This window comes from Ctenocephalides felis, unplaced genomic scaffold (genome assembly GCF_003426905.1).
Source record: "Ctenocephalides felis isolate EL2017-DRISC unplaced genomic scaffold, ASM342690v1 CF-g0.4_SCAFFOLD_01886, whole genome shotgun sequence".
NCBI lineage: Eukaryota > Metazoa > Arthropoda > Insecta > Siphonaptera > Pulicidae > Ctenocephalides > Ctenocephalides felis.
Genome location: NW_020538040.1, coordinates 163,595,305 through 163,609,263, shown reverse-complemented (window position 1 = coordinate 163,609,263; position 13,959 = coordinate 163,595,305).

The following is a 13,959-nucleotide window of genomic DNA, read 5'->3' as shown; positions in this document are numbered from 1 at the left end:
AAAAATTTAAACTGTTTTCAGGTGATGGTAATATTAATTTATAACATTTATTATGTGTTTGCATTGGTTGAAAATGCAAGTATACGTTTATGCAATCCAAGCAATTGCTTTTAGCAATACCTAAATAAAATAAAAGATTAGGAGAGATTGTTTATTACTTCTTCCCTGTGACTTATTTGCATCATGAATTATATTCATAATTATTCATCGTAAGTTTCTGCGTCCATTGAAGTTATAATATAGTTCTCTGAAATATGCAAAGACATATTATCTCTCATTTAGCTCTTTTTAATGATGGTTTCATTGAAATGGGCACAAAGAATCTTAATAAAAGAAAAATACCTTTGTATCTCGGAAAAAAATATCCATATATCTCCCAGACGAATCCCGCTAGAATTTGCAGCGATATATATCAGCGCATTCTGAATTCAAAATGTACTTTCAAGTGCTGTAATAGGAAAAGCACTTTTCACCATGTTTCTTGTGATTTATTATATTTTTTTTTTGTTTAAAGCACATTTCAAATGATGTTTACGAGTGTCTGCACTTTATGTATTTTATCCGTCGTGCATAATAATTTTTATCATTGAAAACTTTTCTTTGCAATAATGCTCACGTAGATAGATGCAAATAAGAATGGAAAAGAGGAAAATTTGCGTAGGTATTCATCAAAGGGTATAATCAGAGGCAACTTTGAAAGGATATCGCTCGCCCTAGAGCATTTATGGTATAAAATACTCGTTTAATCTAATATTGTCTTGAATATAGTCTTTTGCTTTCTGTCCTGTAAATAAATAATAACGTGCTCTGTATTTTTACAAACCACAATTTCCATGACGAACTATTCAATGGTATACATTATTTAATATAATAATATATTGATGAATAAATATATTTCAGTAAATATAAATGTGTACATAATATTTCTTATTTCATTCGGATTTTTACCCGTAAGTATCTTATCCATCATATATGGTGAAACAATAGTTAATATTTAAAATATAAAAGTTGTGACATAATTGTGTGACAAAAAAAGAGGAATGGAAAATTTTCCTCTCATAAAAAATCACATAGCAATATTTATAATAAAAGAAAATTACACAAAAAAAGTTAAGTGTTGTTAAATACTAGTCTTAGTGTATTATTTTGTAATGCCTATAGTTTCCTTAAGTTGGTCTTAGTCGTCGCGTTCCATGCTGGAGCTTCGTATGTCAGTAACGGTCTTATAAGAGTCAAGAAGAGTGTCCGCTTGTGCTTCACGCTTAGCGGGCTGTTGTGGTTCAAACGAGGTCTCAGTAGATTTAACATCCCGTAAGCCTGTCCAATTTTCGTATTAATATGTTTTGTGAAGCTGAGTCTATGGTCCAGGGTCACACAAAGGTATTTGACATCCTTGGACCACTCAACTTTATGGCCCATTACTTTCAATTTTTGTTACATATAAATTAATCTGATAAATATAATATTGATAGTTAGAGAATTACTTCAATAAGTGATTCTACTATTCTGTTCATATAAAGTTGTGATAGTTCTAAGGGTCCTCCATATTATATTTAGGCAGCTTCTTCTTTTTATTTTTTAAAATGGAAACATATTGTTAATCTCAATTTCCAAGTCAAAATTGACATCGCTGCTGTCCGGTGCAGGTTGTCAAAGCGAGATTCAAACTCACGACCTCATTCGACTCACAAGTAAATGTCATTCATATAGGTACACATATATAACCATATATTTGCATATATATGTAATATGAAAATATGTAATATCAAAATCTATTTGTATCGGTGTATGTTTGTTCTGCATGTGACATTTATTCTGCTTGACACATCGGAAGTGTACAAGATATGTAGCAGGAAGTTGGGACTTCAAACCAGCCATACGCAAACTCGGCGATAGCTCAACCACATGCAAAAACTGCACACGAACACGATCGCGAAATTATTGTGCCCTACTGTACCTATATATGTGCGATATATGCGATATATGCATACGACTCTATGCTCTGGCTTGTATTATGACGATATTGAAATTTTGATTAACTCCATGTCAACGAATCGGGATTTTGATATCAAAGCGAACAATCACCTGCATGGAGAACAATTGTTCTTATACTCGGCGATAAGGTGTATATATATATATATATATATATATATATATATATATATATTTATATATATATATATATATATATATATATATACTATAAATTATCGATATCGTGCATTAGCGATGTTCATTTTCAGTTAACTAGTTGAAAGTGGAATTTTGCATTAAGGGGTTATATAGGGGTTATTATATATATATTTGGTTGTGAAATGGTTAAAAACGAAATTATTTTCTAAATTTTTTTAGTTGCAACGGTATTCCAAAACGCAACTTTTTATCATAGCGGATGGTTGCAATTAAGTTAGAAAGTATTTCTTTCTATTTTTGAATGGCAAAAAAGTGTATTTACCGTGTTTTCCGAAAATGTAGGGAGAAGAAGCCAACCAAATTTTTATCAGAAAAAATGCTGCTATATGCTTCAAATACTTACCCTGAGTGTTTTCAAATACGCTGATTATGAATCCGTTGTCAAATTTACAAAATCGTTGACACGAAATGAAGGGTAAAAATTGACTTCAGTAAAAATGTTCATTTAATGTCTGAAAAGAAGTAACAAAGTTGAAATGATAAAATTGTTAAAAAAAAAAAACATTTTGCAATATTCAAGTAAAGATTTTAGGCGCATTTGGTGCCCGTCATATCGACGCACTTCAAATGGAATGGTCTGCCACAGTCACACTCGATGGAATTTGTCAGCTTTGCCGGCATCATTTTATTGCATATCATGTTAAAATCCGTGTCTCATTTGAAGAAAGCGAAAACTTTTTTTTTGTCTTTTTTTGAAGCTAATTGTCAAGTATTTCCCTTCTTGGAACCTTTTGCTAGTACTTGCGATTTTTGACTCTGTGCTTTCACAAAAGTAGGAGAGTTGTGTAAATTCAAATAACAATTTGTAACTTCGAATAAAAAAATCGCAGAAGGCGGATCGATAGAGACTTTCGAGATTTTCTTTGCAATGACTTATTCAACATATGTACTATTTTTCAAGTCAGTGCGAATTATTCCTAAGTCATACTCATCAGATTCAGTTCAGTTTATATATCAGATGATGATCAGTCGATCTTTAGTTATACACTGTCTGAGTCTTTATTTCTGATAGAATTAAAAGAAATTAATTTTTATTTTTTGGGCCGTAAAAAAAATTAATACGAATTCGTATCCCCAGTTTTCACCAAGGTAATATAGTAGTCCTGTAAATAAATATTGATAACTGACGACGTAAAAACATGTTTTCCATATTTCCGCCCGCCGATCTGTTTCCAGAATAAAGAGACGACTGCCTGAAGAAATTTCAAGTGCGCACTCGAACAGAAATAAAAATCTCATTTCATTGAGATTTCTCGACCGTCACTCGAAAAAAGCATGCGACGGAATTCAGTTCGAAGCTAATATCGTCTCTCTGGATCTATAGTGGTATTTGGGAAAAATCGTAGTAGTAGTTCTGTACACCATGAAACATTGACATTTTGCGCTTTTGGGTTACGGAATACGGATCGATACAAATTTTTCACTGAATCATATGAATTGTATTGTGGTATTTTCTGCGACCACCTTCATTTTATGTCAGGGAAAACTAATAATTAATACATAACCATGACTGAGCAATTAATTGAGGGTAGGATAGAGCGGACTCAAAGGTCCATCATCATTATCTCAAACCAAAAAAATTATAAATTTTTTTAATGACAATATTTCAGAGTAGAAGACAAAAGATGTGAAACAAACCATCACCTTAGTTCTTATTACGTCGCTATAAATAAATATAATAGGAGAGATGTATCAATATTCATCTAGGAATGCAATTATTCAAAAAACATGCGCCAACTAAAAGGCTCAAAAAAAATGGCCAGAAGACCTACTAATTTAATTTAAGCATTGCTTCTTTTACTCACACAGATTGTTATCTACAGGGCAAATTCCTCAGTGGAGGAGACTTCTAAATGACATATTTATTAGATCACATATGATCATAGAAGATTGTATTGCTAGTAGTCTATAAAAAATAATAAAAAAAATGAAAAAAATAGATATAAACACTAAAATGGTTTATAACGACTTTCATTGTCAGAAATATGCAACACAACAAATCATAATCATTTAAACAAATGTATGAATATAATAATAAAATTATATTAAACTAATTGCTGGTAATTGACTACTAATGTTCAACTTACAGCAAAATTACAAACAGTGATCTATTTGTATATAAGTAACAGTTACCTGCTATCAAGAACCTACTACTATAACCTACTATTACCTACTGCTATAAGAATTCGAACAAAAAAACTTGCTTTCGATTCTTTAAAAAGCAATGTATTCCACAGATCATTTTAATGTAGAGCGCTCAATGCAATAATGGAAACTTGTTCGAACAAACATACTTCATTTCTTTTTTTGGACCCTATCTCAAACCGTACCCAATATCTCCTACTTATTATCAACTGTCGAAATAAATGGATTGTAGCCGCCAATGAAAAGTTTAAATTAATTTAAACAACCTAATTATAAAAATAATGGAATTATTGATACTGTAATACTGCATTTGTTGATTTTTTTATTGTATGATAACAAAACATAATTTGTTTATCGAACTACAAAATTGATGATTGAACAACAAATTAAGATATATAAATTTTAATATTTAATTTTTATAAGATATTTTGATAAATTATTTACTTATTGAAGTATGAGTGATTAATAAAGTACCTAGAGCCATGTATCGGACAGTTTGCATACACTAAAATTATTATTGAAATTATTTAAATTATTGTGGAAGTTTTCCTCGAATATTGGCAGTTAAGTTAATATAACTAGCAATTAACAAAGCCTTCTATTACATATAGATTTATTATAATAGTTATATCGCCATACAATATTTTCTAAAAATATTCAAGAAAAAACGAACAATAAAAAATCTACGTTACATAATTGAAAACTCAATCCCTTATCATGTTAGTATAAAGTAAAATAGTGCGCTACCTATATGCATAATCGTATTATCTAGGGATAATCTGTCGGATAAAATGTGACCCCGAACCCCCACAAGGCGTCTACTGGCGAAGACCATAACATGGTTATTATAAAAGTAAGCGATGTGTGAAAATTGTTCTCGCAAAATAAATTTAACTGATCTAAACGATCAATTTAGCCCAACGTTATATTTATTATTCATGACCAAGCTCTATCTAAATCTATCAGCTGGGTCTGCATATAAATAACGTCATTTGCGTGGTATTAAAAAGTACATATGTACTTATTTCATTTAAACCATGTATAATGGAATATTTGCACTGATTCTTCTATTATGACTCTCGTTAAAACCACATAGCAGGAATAATTTGACACATAATTAAAAGTTCGTACAATAATTCATAATTATTTATTATGTCTATATATAATCCATTTCTATCTATTATGATTGTAATTAAATGAAACCTATTATTTTTCAGGGGTGCATTCTCAGTTGTCAGACGATGCGTACAGAAATCGACGGGGCACGAATTTGCCGCAAAAATTATAAACACAAAGAAATTGTCTTCACGTGGTAAGTTTTAGAATTAAGAAATTATATATATATATATATATATATATATATATATATAAAATTATTTATTTGCCACCTTCGTTAGTGTTTGATGGCTCAATTTGACATCTTACAATTATCTTCGAAACTATCTTCCAAGATTTGCCATTGAAGTTTCATATGATTTAAAAGTTTTTTAACATTTTCCAAGATTTACCATTGAAGTTTCATATAAATTATAAGTTGAGACTTTAGTCAGTTCCGTTTGTTTCGACTGCTATGTAAGTTTTTGATGGCGAATGATGTACGAGGTTATTTTTATATTTACAGTTTCAATATGCAATAATGTTTCTTAAGTAGTTGAAGCGTTTTTTACATTTATTTTTATTGAACATCATTATAAATAGAAGAAAAATAGTGTTCTAGTTTATTTTAAATCTATTGATTTAGAAAATTAATTAGGCGTTTTTGATTAGATTTGAATTTTTTAAATTTAATGTTTTAAGTTACTAAATATATAGTAAATTTCAATTTAATAAACATGAAATACATATTAAACTAGTTGAAACGTTTTTCCATCGTATCTGTTAACGATTTTATTATATAATTTATTTTTACTTCAATGCGGAATAAAACACCAAATTTCATGTTCCTTCAACTTAAAAAAAAATAATTTGTAAGAGCATCTTTGTAACTCTTTATTCTGTCAAAATATCCTAGCCAGTAATTAGGGTTATTGTAAGTTAAGGGGGTATTCTGATCTAGAGGCTTAAATTTTATGCAATTTTTGAAAAGCCATAAATTTTTTTTTACTATTTTTTTACAAGTTATTAATGAATATTTCGAGAATTCAGAAAAAGAAAATAAAATTAAATATAGTTACAAAATTTTAATTCTAGAACGTGATGAAGTGGGGGATCGCAAAAAATTAGCTTCAAAAAATCTTACCATACTCATCAATTTAGCCCTCTATATAATGTAAAGAATAATATATGTATATATTATTAAACTAGAATAATGCTGCTATTGTATGAACTTCGGACATGTTAAAAAACTATGTTCTCACAAAATAGAGACTGTCCGAAAAAAAATTACAACTTTATTTTAATATCTTCGATTTCTAAAAAAATAGCAAGCCTCGGAATTTGGGGTCGAACATAGTTAATACTGAAGAGAAGTCCATAGTAAAAAATTTGAAGTAAATGTCGATCCAGTAGTAGTCAAGATATGGGTTTTGTATTGAAAAAACAGTTTAAAAAACGCACTTAAAGTTTGACAGACGAAGGACACAAAGAAGGAAATAGGATTGGCCTGGTGAATCAGCTATATCTCCGAAAATGATTAGAATTTTGAAAAATTATCTTGTACACATATTCTTGAATAGTTAATCTTTGCCTTAATACAAAATATGCATAAAAAATCGATTATTTGAAAATTTTATATCAGAATACATCGCTAGATATCACCCACCCCCCTTAAGGCACTGAGAACTGATGAAATGCTAACTACCATTTAGAAAATAAAATTGATGGTTGTGGCTGGTCAAAACTGTCTTTTGACCGAAGGTTGATATGCGTGCATTCAGAGAATATAGTAATTTTACATTTGAACGCACGTTTACGAAGTAATATTTAAGCATAAAAATAATATGCAAAATGAATCGTTTTTTTTGTAAAATGATTGTTTACAAGTTGATTAGCAAACCAAGTCTAACTCGGTAACAACACCATTAATATAATTAACCTTGAATTTAACCATTAGCGTCATTTTTGGGTTTTTGATTGCGTGCTAAATTTTGGAAACGATGACGAACTAGAAAGTATTTTATTAAAATAAGTAAAAGGAGCGGCCGACGGCATCGTTATTGATTCGTAGTCGTGCAATCATGTCGTGCCCATCGTCGAGTCGCACGCGCATTAATCAATATTGAAAATAGCCTCTGTGATGTGGACGTCTGACGCCCCACACTCGACAGGAATAGCCCTTGTACTTGGGATATCGACACAGAGAAAATTCACTTGTGACGTAATTGATCGCACACTAGGAAAAAGCGCCAAATTTACTAACACCATTCACAATGATACATTGACCTCTGTTTTGGACCAACACTTTTTTTATCATTAAGTCTTTCAGTTTTGGTACATATATCATATTGTAACGGTGTAAATCCAGAGATGTTTATTAGGGTGGTGCTTAACATAGATATTTTCGAAAGCTCCCAGGGGCTCAAATGCTTCCAATTTGATAAAACAATTCTCTGAAAATTTTAGCTCTTAATATTAACTTCAAGATAGTCCGCACTCCTACCAAAGATTCTTATGGAAATAACATGGGTAAAATTCTATTTGTTTCTTGAAATTGTATAAATAAAATTTTGAGAAAAACAGCATTTGCTTATTTTGATCATAAATAAAAATTTTACTACAAAAATTTTATATATTTCATAAAATGGGCCAGCGGTGGCAATATCGGTTAGAGCGTGGGCTAGCAGCAACTAGTTCTAGGTTCGCTGGATCGATTCCCAGACATCAGGCAGCTTTGATGTCAAATTTCCACTTGAGGTTATAGATCACAATATAATTCCAAGTGGAAATCGTCCTTCGTGAACATAGCTGCAACATCCAATCATATGTTAACTATTAGACCTAAGAGCTAATATCAAAAATATCCCACACATAAGAGAATGGTTAATCGATGGATTGCCTCTCATGAAGTAAGTAGTCTTAAGTCGTTAACCAACAGCTTATAGGATATATATAGGAGTTCTGATTGCTGTTCAAACAACAATAAAAAAATTTTTTTTTATAAAATAAGTATTTAGTTAGGAAGAAGAACCAAGAAACTTTGGTTTGAGTGCGGACAATCTTAAAGTTAATATTAGAAGCTAGGACTTTAAGATTTTTTTTTATCAATGATCTTTGGAGCAAAGAAATTCAAAAATATTAAAATCCATACGTTTAGGCTGTAGTCCAGGTTTCCCTTCAGTACTAAGTTGCTTTTCCTAATATAGTATTTTTTCATTTTACTAATTATAGTAATGTAGTAAACTAGACAATATAAATATTGGGGCCCATTCTGCCAAAAATAGTTCAATATTATGACAAGACTATGTTATGTAGCATTTTTCATATAAAGTGGTACTAAAAACTATCAAAATCTTACGTGGTTTTTGTGCAGTCAGACGTTTTAGATAGAAAACCTAACCTAGAAAACGCACAAGTGTCAAAAATACGATTTTATCATAACTGCATCTTTGAAATATGGTTTCATAACGAGCGTGAAGTTGCATTTCATGTATAAAAGTATTTAGTAGCATTTTGCATGAAAACTAGAACGTGACATAGCCTTGCCATAACATTAATCTATATTATGGCAGAATCGGCCTATAAACTTGTTGTATTTTAGTAACAATGTTTCACAATTTTACTAATATAACAATTTTTACGAAGGAGTGAAACTGTGTAATATATGTATTATTTGCGAATGCTGAACGGATTTAAAAAAGAATATTTTTACCTAGATTCTAACATGTGTGAAACTAATTGAGATACTATCCAGATAACATACATTAGATTTGCACGACAAATTGAGGTCATTTATTTTATTTATTACCATCTCATTATAAATAGTTATAAAAGATCCTTCCACGACACGTCTTATGAATAAATTTTCTTCATAAAGTAGTTTTTTTGGGTTAAAAAGTGTTAGAGTTCTGTAAGCATAGTTTCAAATTATTTGGAACCTTTTTTAATTGTTTTTGTCTTGCTGAAGTAGTTTGATTAGGTTTTGGCTGGGTTCACCAATATAAATTGATTTACAATCTAAACAATTAATTCGATAAACCAGGTTTTTAAGACGCTTGATAAAAGGAGTTTTAGTTTAGTTTTTCTGTGCCATAAGAAGTATCGAATTTTTAGTCAGAATACTAATTTTATGAAGTAGATGAAGATTCAGTCACAGCTGGAGAGGACAACCATCGGGTTGCTTCTAAATTATTATTCTTATTTTCATAAATATTATTATTAATCAAGGCTTTTGTCTATTTGAGTTTTTTTCAAATTTTTAAAATAATTTTTGTGTTATTTCCACCTAAGTGGAATCAAACTGGTACTCAAAAACTGGTATTCTAAAAAAACATAGGTTAGCTGGATGAATGGTGGTTATGCTACTGTTTTCATTTATATATTTTTTACTATCCAATATATATATATATATATATATATATATATATATATATATATATATATCCACTATTTGCAATTGTTTATAATATATTATTCAATATCAAATATCTATAATATTCGAAACTAAATATTCCAAATAGCCACAATATCATTTACCATAATGTATGTCATTTATAAACACTCTGTTTGCATTTCAACAACCATATCAAACTGCAAATGGAACATGAATTATTATTATTATGAAAATTAATTATATTCGATGATGATATGAAATAATAAACAGAATTTCATTTTGTTAACATTATCTTTTCAAATGCATTTCCATGTTATAAATAAAACATGAGGCTGATGAGCGTTTTAATTATAATTTCTCTTGTATAAAGCCTTTCAGGTTCTAAATTATTTATTATACATTAAAGTAATGAAGTCTTTGGTAATAAATTTATTGTTACGTATCCAAGTCATTAATTTCTACAGCAAACTCGTGAAGTGTCCAAAAATAGCTACAAGTAGAATACACAATTGCGAATAATTTATATTTTATATTGTTTGTATTTTGCATATAACTTCAGGAATTATTCAAGGGCAAGTCCGTGGTGTTTTCCAATTTTATTCAGAAAATTATGTTTTAGTTCACGACGTTATTTATGTTCTATACTCAATAATGACATTACTGCCGCCCGATCTTGCCAATAAATTCTAACTGTCTTACTACGTCGATAAGTTTGTTTTCATTGCAATAAATTTTATGAGACAAAAATATTCTTATTCGACTTATTGAAATTCTAATTTATTATAATTAAAATTATTCATAACATTGCTAAAACTGCTGTTTTAAAAAAAAAGTAGAATACTTATTTGACATTCAATCTATGTTTTGGATGTATAAATGATTTTAATATTTGACGAAATATGAACAAAAAAAAGAAATAGGTTTGTTAAATTATGGAATTGATAAAGAAAAATCAAATATTACTGTTTCCTGGAAGTTGGAAATATGTTACGTTTTTATGCATGAAAATCATGTAATTTTTTGAAACAAACTAGTGGTGCATGGCATAATGCCTTACGGCAAATTGCTGGAACTTCTAGTACCGTCATTGAACATTCGAGGTTTAAACATATTATTTAATCAACACAAATTAATCGGTAATTTATAACAATTGTTTTGAATAATTTTAATTGTTTACTTATATTATTTTATTATGTAAAGATTATTATAAATATGTAGACTCTTATCCCAGTTAGGATGAAGGGATGATATGGGACCTTATTTCATATTTTTATGAATTAATCATAACAAAATACAAACATTTAAATTCCGAAGTTAATTTTTTTGTTTTAAATATATAAGTGGGCTGTAGAATTTTTGAAAAACTTGTTTTTGTTTGAATGTTTGAACAACTTTTGGCACTTTGGGCCTCATGTCTCCGAAACAGCTGAACCTGGTCTATATCTTCACGTTTCAGGGGGTTTCTGAACATTTTGACATGTATTTCAAAATTCTCAAAAATCAGATTTTTTTTCAAAGTTTTCAAAAAAAAAGTTTTTTAAAAACTTTAATTTTCGGTAGGAAAGTTCCAGCAATTTGTCTTAAGGCACGATGCCATGCATGTTTTCTCAAACACAACCATTTTTGTCTCATGTTGTTCCGAATTATCTGGACGTACTTTTGCCAAAAGCTAATCAGCACGTCTCCCCGATAATACGAATCGAAAGTTTTTTGAATCATTCAAATCGGTTGATCTGTGCGCCCGAAATCATGGACGTTTTGTGATAACTCACCTTGCGAGATGATAAATGTACATATACTGCAATATGTTTTATTAAGTAGAATTATGATAGTAAAATTCTTGTATTTTTATATAGTACATGCAGACACACATACTTCCATTTTTTCTAAAGTCTGGTAAAATGTTCAGAAAATCTTGAATCGTAAAAATATGCAATAATTTTCATTTTCATTTTTTGCGAAAGCTATAACTTACCTTGCACAGTAAATACGTTTTTATTAATTGTAAGTAAAAGTTTAAGTTTCTTTTAAAAATTCCTCGAATTTGCACCAAAAACGCAATATTCTAGTGTACACAATTTCTCAAGAACTCATATTTATATTTTTATTTTTATACTTCAATCTCTTATAGAACACCTGTTCCTTTTCGATGTAACTTTATATACGTCATTCAATATTTTAAAAGTGCAGTTACAAATATTTACTTGAGCTTCTCCGTTTCGTCTATATATACAAGCAAAATGCAATTACTTTTATATAGTTCAGAGGAAAGGTAATGAACGTGCTTACAATCTTTAACATGAAAGTTAAATCAATACTGGATATTTTTACTTTAACCTATTTAGCTGCCCAAATATTCGTGGAAAACGTGCATCCGTGTTTTATATTTAGACACGCACCTTAACGTATACATTTACTTGGGCACATATAGGAAATCTTGTAAAAATAGGTGTAGATCTGGTCATTTGCGATGTTCTTTCGAGAGGATGAGAAAGAAAGTTCCGTCATGTATCAAATCGTGTATTTCGGATCTATTTTTACTTCTAACATATTATAACAATGTTATCAGATTTTTATTACCCACAATATTGAATTAATATTATATATAAATAATAATAATGATATATGTAAGAATAAAAATAATAATTAATAAATAATAATTGATAGTGTTTTTAAGCGCTTCTAGAATTACTCTTACATTCAACTTTTTGACCATATTTTTCTTCTGGGTGATTTTAACCTTTTGTTTTTACGTGTTATGTCTTCTTGTACTTTTTGTTGGAACTTTTATATGTTTCACATATAAGAATGTGTTTTTGAGTCCGACATAGTTTCATTTTTGACTACAAGAAGTTTAGTTTTCATTTTTTTTCTAAACAATCGTACATCTATTGATACAAATCTGTACAATATTATTCAATTTTAGCTCGTTATTGAATGAATTATTTTTGCTTTTTTAAGAGTAACCAGAATTACCTATTCAACGAGCTCGTTCCTTCCTATCGTACATCCTAACTTAGTAGTTTTTTTGAGTAGGCAACCCGGCGGTCAACCACTCTTATTTCTAAACCAGATTACCACTTTTAGCTCTTTTTGCCCCGTATCTTTAAAATAACTAGACCTGTCTTTGTCAAAAACTAATCAGCTCGTCTCCTTATCAATACGAATCGAATGTGTTTGCAATATTCAAATCAGTTGATCCGTGTTCTCGGAATCGTCGACGAAAATTTATATCCACACACACAAACACACACATTCATCAATTTGTTCTAAGGTAAGCCAAATTCCTCTAAAACGTAGAGATATATAAAAACTTGCATTTTCGATTTTTTTGGATTACTAAAACTTACCCTACGGTAAGTTAACAATGCAATACAGACGCACTTTTGATAAATTCTGATACCGAGTATAACAACCGGCATAAAAATTCACGATGACTTAATAATTGTCTTATTTCGTGTCACTTTATCTTATTGCAATATTGCTTGTCTATATCCACTGTCATTCTACAGAGGTACATTTGACAAATGTGATTTGTTCCGCCGTCGTGCCATTTCATTGACATTGACAGCGACGTCTTCTTAATGTAATAAGAACGAGACTGATCGAAATTCTGAACTATTGCACTGTTGCCGCATAATACATAAATATTGGAAATCAGAAAAATTTACAATTGTAAAGTACTATAATAATATAGTAAACCAGTGGTGTATGGCATCGTGCCTTAAGGCAAATTGCTGGTACCTCCCGTACCCTAACGAAATATTCGAGAAATATTAAATGTTTTCAAATAGATTATCATAAATATTGTAACGTTGTCTAATATTTATAAGAATTATATAAACTGAATTACAAAGTTAAAATTATTTATTTAAAGTATAAAAGTGACCTTTAGAACTTTAGCCAAAATTAAAATTAAAATCTGAATTATTTTTGATATACAAAAAAAAATTTTTTTTGAAAAAAAAAAATTATAATAATTTTTTTTTCCAAAAGCAGTTGTTTTGTCAATACAAGCAGAAAGTTTCATGAGTCATTCAAATCGGATGCTTAGTTTTCTCAAAAACTGCCATTTTTGTACATTTAGCTTTGTAACTTCGAAATGGCTGGACCTGTTTTTGCCAAAATCACCA